The sequence below is a fragment of the Carcharhinus amblyrhynchos genome, unplaced genomic scaffold, assembly GCF_965287045.1.
Source record: "Carcharhinus amblyrhynchos unplaced genomic scaffold, sCarAmb.v2.hapA chromosome_114, whole genome shotgun sequence".
NCBI lineage: Eukaryota > Metazoa > Chordata > Chondrichthyes > Carcharhiniformes > Carcharhinidae > Carcharhinus > Carcharhinus amblyrhynchos.
The window spans coordinates 24,799-40,493 of record NW_027649854.1 but is presented as its reverse complement, the minus strand read 5'-3'; the positions used below and the strand labels follow the sequence as shown (position 1 = coordinate 40,493).

Sequence of the window (15,695 nt, the reverse complement as noted above, 5' to 3'; positions counted from 1 at the left end):
GAGTTGCGGATAGCGATGAACATTGTCAGAGAATACAGGAGGATATAGATAGGCTGGAAAATTGGGCGGAGAAATGGCAGATGGAATTTAATCCAGATAAATGTGAACTGATGCATTTTGGTAGATCTAATGTAGGGGTGAGTTATACAATAAATGGCAGAACCATCAGGAGTACAGACACACAGAGGGACCTGGGTGTGCAAGTCCACAGACCCTTGAAGGTGGCATCACAGGTAGAGAGGGTGGTGAAGAAGGCATATTAGAACATTAGAACATTACAGCGCAGAACAGGCCCTTCGGCCCACGATGTTGCGCCGACCAGTTACAAAACAATGACCCACTAACCTAAACCAATCCCTTCTCGTCCATAAACCTATCCACGGATCTCTTAAACGCCCCCAAACTAGGCGCATTTACAACTGCAGCAGGCAGGGCATTCCAATCCCTCACCACCCTCTGGGTAAAGAACCTACCCATGACATCCGTCCTATAACTATCACCCCTTAATTTAAAGCCATGCCCCGTCGTGCTAGATTTCTCCATCCGAGGAAAAAGGCTATTACTATCCACCCTATCTAAACCTCTAATCATCTTATATGTTTCAATAAGATCCCCTCTTAGCCGCCTTCTTTCCAGCGAAAACAACCCCAAATCCCTCAGCCTCTCCTCATAGGACCTCCCCTCCATACCAGGCAACATCCTGGTAAACCTCCTCTGCACCCTCTCCAAAGCCTCCACATCCTTCCTATAATGTGGGGACCAGAACTGCACACAGTACTCCAAGTGCGGCCGCACCAGAGTTGTGTACAGTTGCAACATGACGCTGCGACTCCTAAATTCAATCCCCCTACCAATAAACGCCAAGACACCGTATGCTTGCCTTTGTAGGACGGGGTATAGAGTATAAAAGCTGGAGTCTGATGTTACAGCTGTATAGAACGTTGGTTAGACCACATTTGGAAGACTGCATCCAGTTCTGGTCGCCGCACTACCAGAAGGACATGGAGGCTTTGGAGAGTGTGCAGAGAAGGTTTACCAGGATGTTGCCTGGTATGGCGGGTATTAGCTAAGAACATAAGAACATAAGAAATAGGAGCAGGAGTAGGCCATCTAGCCCCTCGAGCCTGCCCCGCCATTCAATAAGATCATAGCTGATCTGTCGTGGCTCAGTTCCACATTCCCGCCCTCTCCCCATAACCCTTAATTCCCTTGCCTATCAAAAACCTATCAACCCGCGTCTTAAAAATATTTAGCGAGGCAGCCTCCACCACTTCAACGGGCAGAGAATTCCAGAGATTCACCACCCTTTGAGTGAAGAAGTTCCTCCTCAACTCCGTTCTAAACCGCCCCCCCCCTTTATCCTGAGGCTGTGCCCTCTAGTCCTACTGTCTTTTCTGAGCGGGAAGAGCCTCTCCACCTCTATCCTATCCATCCCATTCAACATCTTATACGTCTCAATGAGATCTCCCCTCATTCTTCTAAACTCTAACGAGTACAAGCCTAGTTTATTCAGCCTCTCCTCATAGTTCAACCCCCTCAACTCCGGAATCAGCCTAGTAAACCTCCTCTGCACTCCCTCCAAGGCCAAAAGGCCCAAAAGGCCAAAAGCTATGAGGAGAGATTGGGTAAACTGGGGTTGTTCTCCCTGAAACGATGGAGAATGAGGGGACACCTGATAGAGGTGTATAAAATTATGAAGGGTATGGATAGGGTGAACAGTGGGAAGCTTTTTCCCAGGTCAGAGGCAACAAACACGAGGGGTCACAGGTTCAAGGTGAGAGGGGTGAGGTTTAACTCAGATATCAGAGGGACGTATTTTACACAGAGGGTGGTGGGGGCCTGGAATGCGCTGCCGAGTAGGGTGGAGGAGGCGGACACACTGGGATTGTTTAAGACTTATCTGGATAGCCACACGAACAGACTGGGACTGGAGGGATACAAACGAATGGTCTAGTTGGACCAATAAGCGGGGCAGGCTTGGAGGGCCGAAGGGCCTGTTTCCTGTGCTGTACTGTTCTTTGTTCTAGTTACAGGAAGGATGTAAATAAGGTTGAAAGAGTGCAGAGAAGGTTCACAAGGATGTTGCTGGGGCTTGAGAAGCTGAGTTACAGAGAGAGATTGAATAGGTTAGGACTTTATTCCCTGGAGCATAGAAGAATGAGGGGAGATTTGATAGAGGTGTATAAGATTTTGATGGGTATAGATAGAGTGAATGCAAGCAGGCTTTTTCCACTGAGGCTAGGGGAGAAAAAAACCAGAGGGCATGGATTAAGGGTGAAAGGAGAAAAGTTTAAAGGGAATATTAGCGGGGGATTCTTCACACAGAGAGTGGTGAGAGTGTGGAATGAGCTGCCGGATAAAGTGGTAAATGTGGGGTCACTTTTAACATTTAAGAAAAACTTGGATGGGTTCATGGATGAGAGGGATGTGGAGGGATATGGTCCAAGTGCAGGTCAGTGGGACTAGGCAAAAAATGGTTCAGCACAGACAAGAAGGGCCAAAAGGCCTGTTTCTGAGCTGTAATTTTCTATGGTTCGATGGAATTGGACAGGCTCTGAGTGAACATGAACATGGCAATGGCGTAGAATGTGAATATTTGTGGATTTATCCATTTGGGTAGACAAAACATAAGAACATAAGAAATAGGAGCAGGAGTAGGCCAACTAGCCCTTCGAGCCTACCCCGCCATTCAATAAGATCATGGCTGATCTGTCTTGGCTCAGTTCCACATTCCCGCCCTCTCACCATAACCCTTAATCCCCTCTCTTATCAAAAACCCATCAACCCGCGTCTTAAAAATATTTAGCGAGGTATCCTCCACCACTTCAACGGGCAGAGAATTCCAGAGATTCACCACCCTTTGAGTGAAGAAGTTCCTCCTCAACTCCGTTCTAAACCGCCCCCCCTTTATCTTGAGGCTGTGCCCCCTAGTCCTACTATCCTTTCTGAGCGGGAAGAGTCTCTCCACCTCTATCCTATCCATCCCATTCATCATCTTATACGTCTCAATGAGATCTCCCCTCATTCTTCTAAACTCTAACGAGTACAAGCCTAATTTATTCGCCTCTCCTCATAGCTCAACCCCCTCAACTCCGGCATCAGCCTAGTAAACCTCCTCTGCACTCCCTCCAAGGCCAAAATATCCTTGCGTAAGTATGGCGCCCAAAACTGCACACAGTACTCCAGCTGCGGCCTCACCAATGCCCTATACAGCCGCAGCAAGACCTCCCTACTTTTATATTCAATCCCCCTCGCGATGAAGGCCAGCATCCCATTCGCCTTCCTGACCACCTGCTGCACCTGCAAGCTGGGTTTTTGCGACTCATGCACAAGGACCCCGAGGTCCCTCTGCACCGTCGCCTGCTGCAGTTTTTCGCCACGTAAGTAATAGTCCTTCCTACCATTATTCCTACCAAAGTGGACCACCTCGCACTTGCCAACATTAAATTCCATCTGCCATTTCCTGGCCCATTCGCCCAGCCTATCTAGATCCTTCTGTCGACTCTCACCACCCTCCGCACAATTTGTCTTTCCACCAATTTTGGTGTCATCAGCAAATTTCGACGCCCTACATTCGGTTCCCTCCTCCAGATCATCTATATAAATGGTAAATAGCTGAGGCCCCAGCACCGACCCCTGGGGCACTCCACCATCCGCCAATCCAAATAGCACCCACTGATCCCCACTCTCTGCCTCCTATTTGACAACCAGTCCTCTATCCACGCTAACACCCTACCCCCAACTCCATGCCCCCTTACCTTCTGCAATAACCTCTTGTGAGGTACCTTGTCAAACGCCTTCTGAAAATCAAGAAAGACCACATCCACCGGCTCTCCTCTATCCACCGCACTAGACACATCCTCATAGAACTGCAGTAAATTTGTCAGACACGACTTCCCTTTAACGAAACCGTGCTGCGTCTGCTCTATCAAGCAGTTCCTCTCAAGATGCCTCGTTATTTCCTCATTGATGACGATTCTAACATTTTACCTACAACAGACGTTAAACTAACCGGCCTATAATTCCCCGCCTTTTGCCTGGCACCCTTCTTAAACAACGGCGTAACATTAGCCGTTTTCCAATCTTCCGGCACTTCCCCGGAATCCAGCGACGTCTGGAAAATAACCACCAAGGCATCCACTATCACCTCCGCCATTTCTTTCAGGACCCTCGGATGCATTCCATCCGGTCCTGGGGACTTGTCCACAATCAGCCCCTCCAGTCTGTCGAGCACCACCTCTCTGGTAACAGTAATGTCATTAAGACCCTCCAGTCCTACCACCTTTCCATCTCTAACATCCGGCAAATTATTCACGTCCTCCTCCGTGAAGACAGAAACAAAAAAGTTATTCAAGACCTCAGCCATTTCCCCATCCCCTACCACTAAGTCCCCCTTCTCATCCTCTAAGGGGCCAACGTTCACCCTAGCCAGCCTCTTCCCTTTCATGTATTTACAAAAACTCTTGCTATCCTTTTTTATATTAAGCGCTAGCCCAGCTTCATAGTTTCTCCTACCCTTCTTTATCAACTTCTTTGTCAATCTTTGTTGACATTTAAACCTCTCCCAATCCTCTTCTCGCCCACTGCTCTTAGCTACTCTAAACGCCTCCGCTTTTAATTTAACACTTTCCTTCACCTCCTTCGTTATCCACAGCTTATTACCTCTCCTCCTACTGTCCTTTTTGACCATTGGAATAAATTTCTGCTCAGCACCAAGAAAGATCTCCTTAAAGATCCTCCACTGCTCCTCAGCAGACCTACCTTCCAACGCGCTCCCCCAGTCCACATTCGCCAATTCTTCTCTCATCCTACCGTACTCCCCTCTATTCAAACAAAGGACACGTGTCCGGGAACCCACTTTCTCCTCCTCTATCTGCAACAGAAACTCCACCATACAATGATCACTCTCCCCAAGAGGATCCTTCACCGCAAGGTCCCTAATTCTACCCGCCTCATTACATAGCACCAGATCCAAGATAGCTCGCTCCCTCGTCGGCTCCAACACACCCTGTTCCAGGAAACTATCCCGGCAGCATTCCAAGAACTCCTCCTCGAGCCCACCGCGTCCAACATGGGTCGACCAATCAATGTGCAGATTGAAATCCCCCATAACTACGGCCGTCCCATTCCTGCATGCCGCACTTATTTGCGCGTTAACAGCCCGCCCCACCTCCAGATCATTATTCGGGGGCCTATAGACGACATCCACCAGCGTCTTCCTCCCTTTGCTTTTCCTAATCTCTACCCACAACGATTCCACGTTCTGCTCCTTGGCTCCAATATCATCCCTTGCTACCACCCTGATGCTATCCTTAATCAGCAGAGCTACGCCCCTCCCCCTTTTTCCTCCTGCCTATCCTTCCTAAACACTTGATACCCCTGGACATTCAGCTCCCAGTCCCTGTCACCTTGCAGCCACGTCTCTGTAATGGCCACCAGATCATATCCATTTGTGCTGATCTGCGCCACCAGCTCATCCACTTTATTCCTAATGCTTCGCGCATTCAGATAAAGCACCTTCATCCCAGCCTTCACCTGGACCTTATTTGCCGGAACGCCACCAACCATACTCACGCCCCTTACTCCCTCTATTATTGGGACATCCTCGGCCTCTACCCTTACCTGTACCCTCTCCTTAACTTTAGGCCCCGTAATGTCACCTACCCTCACGCCCTCCCCGCCCCCCCCACCCCCCCGCCCAATTAGTTTAAAGCCCTGTCTACAGTCCTCTAAATGGAGAGGGATTGGCAAGTGTTGATATCCAAAGGGATCTGGGTGTCCTCAGACAGGGGTCACTAAAAGGAATCATACAGCAAGCAATTAGGAAAGCAAAAGTTCGGGTGGCCTGCACTGTGAGGGGATGAGAGTGCTGGAGTCAAATTGTATCGAGTCTTGGTGAGACTGTCCCTGGGGTATTGTGTAGAGTTTTAACATCCTTCTTTGGAAAAGGAGAGATTTGTCAGAGACTGATTCCTGGGATAGTGGGATTGTGTTGAGCAGAGATTGAGGAAACTGGGTCTGCATCCTCTCGAGTTTGAAGAATAAGAGGTGATCTCATTAAAACTCTCCAAATTCTCACAGAGTGTGAGAGTGTGGATGTGGGTCAGATGTTTCTTTGGGCTGGTTGTGTCCAGAAGCAGGGACACAGTCTCAGAGTAAGGGGCAGGCCATTTGGGACTCAGATGAGGAGGAATTTCTTCACTCAGAGGGGGGTGAATCTTTAGAATTCTCAAATCCAGAGGCTATATAAACTCAGGTATTGAGAATGTTGAAGACAATTAACGACATTGAGAGAAAAGGAAGAGACATTATTACTTGAATGGGTGTAAACTGAGAGAGGTGGATACTCAGTGAGACCTTGGGTGTCCTCGTGCATCAGTCGCTGAAAGTAAGCGCGCAGGTACAGCAGGCAGTAAAGAAGTGAAATGGTATGTTCATAGCGAGAGGATTTGAGTATCGGGATAGGGAGGTTTTGCTGCAATTGTACAGGGCGTTGGTGAGGCCACACCTGGCGTATTATGGAGTATTGAGGAAGGATGTTCCTTGCTATAGAGGGAGTACAGTGAAGGTTTACAACATAGAACATAGAACACTACAGCACAAACAGGCCCTTTGGCCCACTAGTTGCGCCGATCACTTCTATACCTACTAAGCCATAGACCTAACTATAACCCCCAATCCCATTAGGTCCCATATACTCATCCAGAAGTCTTTTAAAAGACCCCAGCGAGTTCGCCTCCACCACCACCGACGGCAGCCGATTCCATTCACTCACCACCCTCTGAGTGAAAAATTTACCCCTAACATCTCCTCTGTACTTGCTTCTCTGCACCTTAAATCTGTGTCCTCTCGTAGCGACCATTTCAACCCAGGGAAATAGCCTCCGAGAATCCACCCTATTTATTCCTCTCAACATTTTATAAACCTCTATCAGGTCACCTCTCAACCTACGCCTCTCCAGGGAGAAGAGTCCCAGCTCCCTCAACCTATCTTCATAAGGCATGCCTCCCAATCCAGGCAACATCCTTGTAAATCTCCTCTGCACCCTTTCAACAGCTTCTACGTCCTTCCTATAGTGAGGTGACCAGAACTGTGCACAGTACTCCAAGTGGAGTATTACAAGGGTCTTTACCAGGCTGATTCCTGGGATAGCAGGTCTGTCGGATGAGGAGAGGCTAAGTCAGTTAAGATTATATTCACTGGAGTTTAGAGGAGTGAGCAAAAAAAAAACAAGAACAAAGAACAGTACAGCACAGGAAGCAGGCCCTTCGGCCCTCCAAACCTGTGCTGCCCATTGGTCCAACTAAACCATTTGTTTGTATCCCTAAGAGGGATCTCTATGAGAGGGGATCGCATAGAAACTTATAAAATTCTAACAGGATTAGACAGGGTAGATTCAGAAAGAATGTTCCCAATGGTGGGGGGAATCCAGAACTGCAGGTCATAGTTTGAGGATAAGGGGTAAACCTTTTAGAACTGAGGTGAGGAGAAATTTCTTCACCCAGAGGGTGGTGAATGTGTGGAATTCACTCCCACAGAATGTAGTTGAGGCCAAAACATTTTGTAATTTCAAGAAGAAATCGCTCTTTGGGGCTAAAGGGATCGAGGGATATGGGGGGAAGGGGATCAGGATATTGAATTTAAAGGGGAGGCGGTTTAGAACGGAGTTGAGGAGGAACTTCTTCACTCAAAGGGTGGTGAATCTCTGGAATTCTCTGCCCGTTGAAGTGGTGGAGGCTGCCTCGCTAAATATTTTTAAGACGCGGGTTGATGGGTTTTTGATAAGAAAGGGGATTAAGGGTTATGGGGAGAGGGCGGGAAAGTGGAACTGAGCCACGACAGATCAGCCATGATCTTATTGAATGGCGGGGCAGGCTCGAAGGGCTAGATGGCCTACTCCTGCTCCTATTTCTTATGTTCTTATGTTCTTATGATCAGCTGTGATTGTAATGAATGGTGGAGCAGGCTCGAAGGGCCAAATGGTCTCCTGCTTTGAGTTTGTGTTTCTCTGTCTGTCGACTATGTTGAGAGATGATTTTCACTCACCACAGTACAGCTCATCGGAAGCATCGCCACAGTCATTAATTCCATTGCAGACCAGTCCTGCTGTCCCTGCCTGGATACAGAGGCCATTGTGACAGCGGAATTCCCCTTGCTGACATTCTTTGTGTCCTGGTGAATATGGAGCTGGCCTGGAGGCTGAACTGGGTCCAGGAGTTGTGGAGAGAGTATCTGGGGAGATAGAGGGAGGCAGCGAGGAATGGTGAGTTGTCAGATTCTGAGAGAGATGGATATACCTTGGCATATCATTGCAGAAAGGTCACCAGTTCACGAGAGAGAGAGAGACCATCAGGTCAAATATCAACGGTAAATCACATCAGCTTACTCGGGATCGAGCGAACCTTGTCAATCACACCTCACATAACGTTAACCCTGGAACTGCCCCTCCTCCCCTCAGCGCTCTGAACCAGGCCCTGACGACCCCCCCACAACATTTAACATATGGGTTTGAGAGTGAGAGAATTATCCAGGTGGATAATTATATGAATGGCGGATGGAGTTTAATTTAGACATAAGAACATAAGAACATAAGAAATAGGAGCAGGAGTAGGCCATCTAGCCCTTCGAGCCTGCCCCGCCATTCAATAAGATCATGGCTGATCTGTCGTGGCTCAGTTCCACATTCCCGCCCTCTCCCCATAACCCGTAATCCCCACGTTTATCAAAAACCCATCAACCTGTGTCTTAAAAATATTTAGCGAGGTAGCCTCCACCACTTCAACGGGCAGAGAATTCCAGAGATTCACCACCCTTTGAGTGAAGAAGTTCCTCCTCAACTCCGTTCTAAACCGCCCCCCCCTTTATCTTGAGGCTGTGCCCTCTAGTCCTACTGTCCTTTCTGAGCGGGAAGAGCCTCTCCACCTCTATCCTATCCATCCCATTCAACATCTTATACGTCTCAATGAGATCTCCCCTCATTCTTCTAAACTCTAACGAGTACAAGCCTAGTTTATTCAGCCTCTCCTCATAGCTCAACCCCCTCAACTCCGGTATCAGCCTAGTAAACCTCCTCTGCACTCCCTCCAAGGCCAAAATATCCTTGTGTAAGTGTGGCGACCAAAACTGCACACAGTACTCCAGCTGCGGCCTCACCAATGCCCTATACAGCTGCAGCAAGACCTCCCTACTTTTATATTCAATCCCCCTCGCTAGACAAGTGCGAGGTGATGCATTTTGTTAGATTGAACCAGGGCAGGACTTACTCAGTTAATGGGAGGGTGTTGGGGAGAGTTACAGAACAAAGAGATCTAGGGGGACAGGTTCAAAACTCCTTGAAAGTGGAGTCACAGGTGGACAGAGTGGTGAAGAAGGCATTTGGCATGCTTGGTTTCATCGATCAGAGCATTGAATACAGGAGTTGGGACGTCTTGTTGAACTTGTACACGACATTGGTAAGGCCACACTTGGAATACTGTGTACAGTTCTGGTCACCCTATTACAGAAAGGATATTATTAAGCTAGTTATTAATTATTGCTAATTATTAAACCTGCCTGGTTCAATCTATCGAAATGTGTTAGGGAACTGGAACTGCAGCTCGAGGACCTTCATCCGGTCAGGGAGAACAAGGAGGTGATAGAGAGGAGTTACAGGCAGGTGGTCACACTGGGGTCACAGGAGGCAGGCAAGTGGGTCACAGTCAGGAAGGGAAAGTTCAGGTACTAGAGAGTACCACAGTGGATGTGCCCCTTAACAATAAGTACTCCTGTTTGAGTACTGTTGGGGGGGACAGCCTACCTGGTGGAAGCAACAGTGGCTGTGCCTCCAGCGCGGAGGCTGGCCCTGTAGCTCAGAAGGGTAAGGAAAAGGAGGAGGAAAGAAGTAGTGATAGGGGACTCTATAGGGGAGGGGGTCGTCAGGCGATTCTGTGGACGCAGTCAAGAAACTCGAATGGTTGTTTACCTCCCTGGTGCCGGGATCCGGGATGTTTCTGATCACATCCAAGATATCCTGAAGGGGGAGGGAGAGGAGCCAGAGGTCGTGGTACGTATTGGTATCGCTGACGTAGGTAGGAAAAGGGAAGAAGTCATGAAAGGAGAATATAGGGAGTTAGGTAGAGAGCTGAGAAGAAGGACCACAAAGGTAATAATCTCGGGATTGCTGCCTGTGCCTCGAGAGCAGGAATGGAATAAGGTGGAGGATAAATGCATGGCTGAGGGATTGGAGCAGGGGGCAGGGATTCAGGTTTCTGGATCATTGGGACCTCTTTTGGGAAGGTGTGACCTGTACAAAAAGGACGAGTGGCATTTAAATCCCAGGGGGACCAATATCCTGGCAGGGAGGTTTGTTAAGGCTACTGGGGAGAGTTTAAACAAGAATGGTTGAGGGGAGGGAATCAAATTGAAGTGACTGGGAGAGAGGAGGTTAGCTCACAAATAGAGAGAGCTTGTCGACAGTGTGAGAGGGAGGATAGGCAGGTGATAGAGAAGGGGTGCACTCAGACTGAAGGCTTGAGGTGTGTCGATTTTAACGCAAGGAGTGTAGTGAATAAGGTGGATGAGCTTAGAGCGTGGATCACTGCTTGGGAATGTGATGTGGTGGCCATTAGAGACTTGGATGTCTCAGGGACAGGACTGGGTACTTCAGGTGCTGGGATTCAGATGTTTCAAGAGGGACAGGGAGGGAGGCAAAGAGGTGGGGGAGTGGCACTGTTGATCAGGGATAGCGTCACGGCTGTAGAGAAGGTGGACGCCGTGGAGAGATTGTCTACAGAGTCTCTGTGGGTGGAGGTTCGGAACAGGAAGGGGTCGATAACTTTACTGGGTGTTTTCTATAGGCCGCCCAATAGTGATAGGGATGTTGAGGTGCAGATTGGGAAACAGATCCTGGAAAGGTGTAATAATAACAGAGTTGTCGTGATGGGAGATTTTAATTCCAAATATTGATTGGAATCTCCCTAGGGTAAGGGGTTTAGATGGGGAGGAGTTTGTTAGGTGTTTTCAGGGGGGTTTCTTGACACAGTATGTAGATAAGCCTATAAGAGGAGAGACTGTACTTGATTTGGTATTGGGAAATGAACCTGGACAGGTGTCAGATCTCTCAGTGGGAGAGCGTTTTGGGGATAATGATCATAATTCTCTCTCATTTACACTGGCATTGAAGAGAGATAGGATCAGACAAGGTAGGAAAGTGTTTACTTGGAGTAAGGGGAATTATGAGGCTATCAGGCAGGAAATTGGAGGTTTAAATTGGAAAGAGGTTTCCTCAGGGAAATGTACGGAAGAAATGTTGCAAATTTTCAGGGAATATTTGTCTGGAGTTCTGCATAGCAACGTTCCAATGAGACAGAGAAGTTATGGTAGGTTACAGGAACCATGGTGTACAAAGGTTGTAATAAATTGAGTCAAGAAGAAAAGGAAAGCTTACAAAAAGTTCAGAGAGTTAGGTAATGTTAGAGATCTAGAAGAGTAAACGGCTAATAGGAAGGAACTTAAGAAGGAAATTAGGAGAGCCAGAAGGGATCGTGAGAAGGCCTTGGCAGGCAGGAATAAGGAAAACCCCAAGGCATTCTACAAGTATGTGAAGATCAAGAGGATAAGACGTGAAAGAACAGGACCTATCAAGTGTGACGGTGGGAAAGTTTGTACAGAACGGGAAGAAATAGCAGAGATACTGAATGAACACTTTACTTCAGTATTGAAAAGGATCTTGGTGGTTGTAGTGCAGGCCTGCAGCGACTGAAAAGCTTCTGAAAAGATATTAAGAAAGAGAATGTGTTGGAGCTTTTGAAAAATATCAAGTAGATAAGTCGCCGGGACTGGATGGGATGTACCCCAGGCTACTGTGGGAGGCGAGGGAGGAGATTGCTGGGCCTCTGGCGATGATCTTTGCATCATCAATGGAGACGGGAGAAATTCCGGATGATTTGAGGATTGTGGATGTTGTTCCTTTATGCAAGAAAGGGAGTAGAGATAGCCCAGGAAATTATAGACCAGTGAGGCTAATCTCAGTGGTTGGTAAGTTGATGGAGAAGATCCTGAGAGGCAGGATTTATGGACATTTGGAGAGGTATAATATGATTAAGAATAGTCAGCTCGGCTTTGTCAAAGGCAGATCATGCGTTATGATAAGGTGCCCCATGCAAGGCTTATTGAGAAAGTGAGGGGCATGGGATCCAAGGGGACATTGTTTTGTGAATCCAGAACTGGCTAGCCCACAGAAGGCAAAGAGTGGTTATAGATGGGTCATATTCTGCATGGAGGTCGGTCACCAGTGGAGTGCCCCAGGGATCTGTTCTGGGACCCTTGCTGTTTGTGATTTTGATAAATGACCTGGATGAGGAAGTGGAGGGATGGGTTGGTAAGTTTGCAGATGACACAAAGGTTGGTGGTGTTGTGGATAGTCTGGAGGGATGTCAGAAGTTGCAGCGAGACACTGATAGGATGCAAGACTGGGTGGAAAAGTGGCAGATGGACTTCAATCCAGATAAGTGTGAAGTGATTCATTTTGGCAGGTCAAATAGGATGGCAGAATATAATATTAATGGTGGGACTCTTGGCAGTGTGGAAGATCAGAAGGATCTTGGGGTCCTGAGTTCATAGGACGCTCAAAGCAGCTGCGCAGGTTGAAGCTGTGGTTAAGAAGGCATGTGGTGTACTGGCCTTCATCAATCGAGGGACTGAGTTTAGGAGTCGGGAGATAATGCTGCAACTTTATAGGACCCTTGTCAGACCCCACTTGGAGTACTGTGCGCAGTTCTGGTCGCCTCACTACAGGAAGGATGTGGAAGCTATTGAATGGGTGCAGAGATTTACAAGGATGTTGCCTGGATTGGGTGGCATGCCTTATGAGGATAGAACATAGAACATTACAGCGCAGTACAGGCCCTTCGGCCCTCGACGTTGCGCCGACCAGTGGAACCAATCTAATAACCCTCTAACCTAAACTATTCCAATGTTATCCGTATGCCTATCCACTGACCATTTGAACGCCCTTAAAGTTGGCGAGTTCACAACTGCTGCAGGCAGGGCATTCCACGCCCTTACTACCCTCTGAGTAAAGAACCTACCTCTAACATCCGTCCTATAATTACCACCCTTTTGTAATTACCACCCCTTTATAATTACTCACCCCTAGCTTGAGTGAACTCGGCCTTTTCTCCTTGGAGAGACAAAGGGTGAGAGGAGACCTGATAGAGGTGTATAAGATGTTGAGAGATATTGATCAAGTGGATACTCGGAGGTTTTTTCCCAGGGCTGAAATGGCTGCCACAAGCGGGCACAGGTTTAAGGTGCTGGGGAACAGGTACAGAGGAGATGTTAGGGGTAATTTTTTCATTCAGAGGGTGGTGGATGCGTGGAATCGGCTGCCGTCGGTGGCAGAGGCAGATTCGATAGGGTCTTTTAAGAGACTTTTAGATAAGTACATGGAACTTAGTAAGACAGTGGGTTATAGGTAAGCCGAGTAATCTCTACGGTAGGGACATGTTCAGCACAACTTTGTGGGCCGAACGGCCTGTATTGTGCTGTAGTTTTTCTATGTTCTAACTTATCATTAGCCCAATACTCTGTATTCCTGTTACTACTTCCAAAGTGAATCACTTCACACTTTTCCGCATTAAACTCCATTTGCCACCTCTCGGCCCAGCTCTGCAGCTTATCTATGTCCCTCTGTAAACTGTAACATCCATCCTCACTGTCTACAACTCCTCTGACTTTGGTGTCGTCAGCAAATTTACTAATCCATCCTTCTACACCCTCATCAAGGTCATTTATAAAAATGACAAACAACATGTGTACAGATCCCTGAAAGTTGGCACCCAGGTTGATAAGGTTGTTAAGGAGGCGTACGGTGCGTTAGCTTTTATTGGTAGAGGGATTGAATTTCGGAGCCGTGAGGTCATGTTGCAACTGTACAAAACTCTGGTGCGGCCGCACTTGGAGTATTGCGTACAGTTCTGGTCGCTGCATTACAAGAAAGATGTGGAGGCATTGGAAGGGTGCAGAGGAGGTTTACCAGGATGTTGCCTGGTATGGTGGGAAGGTCTTATGAGGAAAGGCTGAGGGACTTGAGGCTGTTTTTGTTCGAGAGAAGAAGGTTAAGAGGTGACCTAATTGAGGCATACAAGATGATCAGAGGGTTAGATAGGGTGGACAGTGAGAGCCTTTTTCCTCGGATGGTGATGGCTAACACAGGGTGCATAGCTTTAAATTAAGGGGTGGTAATTATAGGACGGATGTCAGAGGTAGGTTCTTTACTCAGAGGGTAGTAAGGGCGTAGAATGCCCTGCCTGCAGCAGTTGTGGACTCGCCAACTTTAAGGGCGTTCAAATGGTCAGTGGATAGGCATATAGATAACATTGGAATAGTTTAGGTTAGAGGGTCATTAGATTGGTTCCACTGGTCGGCGCAACATCGAGGGCCGAAGGGCCTGTACTGCGCTGTAATGTTCTATGTTCTACGTTCTAACAGTGGCCCCAAAACAGATCCTTATGGTATACTACTAGTAACTGAACTCCAGGATGAACATTTCCCATCAACCACCACCTAGATAGAGAGACAGAGAGAGGCATGGAGAGAGAGACACGGAGAGGGAGAGAGGCACGGAGAGAGAGAGAGGGGGAGGCACGGAGAGAGAGAGAGAGGGAGGCACGGAGAGAGAGAGAGAGGCACGGAGAGAGAGAGAGAGGCACGGAGAGAGAGAGAGAGAGAGGCACGGAGAGAGAGAGAGAGAGAGAGGCACGGAGAGAGAGAGAGAGAGAGAGGCACGGAGAGAGAGAGAGAGAGAGAGGCACGGAGAGAGAGAGAGAGAGAGGCACGGAGAGAGAGAGAGAGAGAGGCACGGAGAGAGAGAGAGAGAGAGAGAGGCACGGAGAGAGAGAGAGAGAGGCACGGAGAGAGAGAGAGAGAGAGGCACGGAGAGAGAGAGAGAGAGGCACGGAGAGAGAGAGAGAGGCACAGAGAGAGAGAGAGAGAGGCACGGAGAGAGAGAGAGAGGCACGGAGAGAGAGAGAGAGGCACGGAGAGAGAGAGAGAGGCACGGAGAGAGAGAGAGAGAGGCACGGAGAGAGAGAGAGAGAGGCACGGAGAGAGAGAGAGAGGCACGGAGAGAGAGAGAGAGGCACGGAGAGAGAGAGAGAGGCACGGAGAGAGAGAGAGAGGCACGGAGAGAGAGAGAGAGGCACGGAGAGAGAGAGAGAGGCACGGAGAGAGAGAGAGAGGCACGGAGAGAGAGAGAGAGGCACGGAGAGAGAGAGAGAGGCACGGAGAGAGAGAGAGAGGCACGGAGAGAGAGAGAGAGGCACGGAGAGAGAGAGAGAGGCACGGAGAGAGAGAGAGAGGCACGGAGAGAGAGAGAGAGGCACGGAGAGAGAGAGAGAGGCACGGAGAGAGAGAGAGAGGCACGGAGAGAGAGAGAGAGGCACGGAGAGAGAGAGGGAGGCACGGAGAGAGAGAGAGAGGCACGGAGAGAGAGAGGGAGGCACGGAGAGAGAGAGGGAGGCACGGAGAGAGAGAGAGAGGCACGGAGAGAGAGAGAGAGGCACGGAGAGAGAGAGAGGGGCACGGAGAGAGAGAGAGAGGCACGGAGAGAGAGAGAGAGGCACGGAGAGAGAGAGAGAGGCACGGAGAGAGAGAGAGAGGCACGGAGAGAGAGAGAGAGGCACGGAGAGAGAGAGAGAGGCACGGAGGAAGAGAGA

General features: G+C 48.7%; 1 protein-coding gene across 1 annotated transcript in view; it reads right to left on the bottom strand.

Annotated features, from left to right (window-relative positions):
• The window catches only part of sspo (SCO-spondin), a gene marked incomplete at its 5' end in the record, with an annotated part of 592,643 nt that overhangs the window by 552,627 nt on the left and 24,321 nt on the right, over positions 1-15,695 (bottom strand). The window lies entirely within an intron of this gene.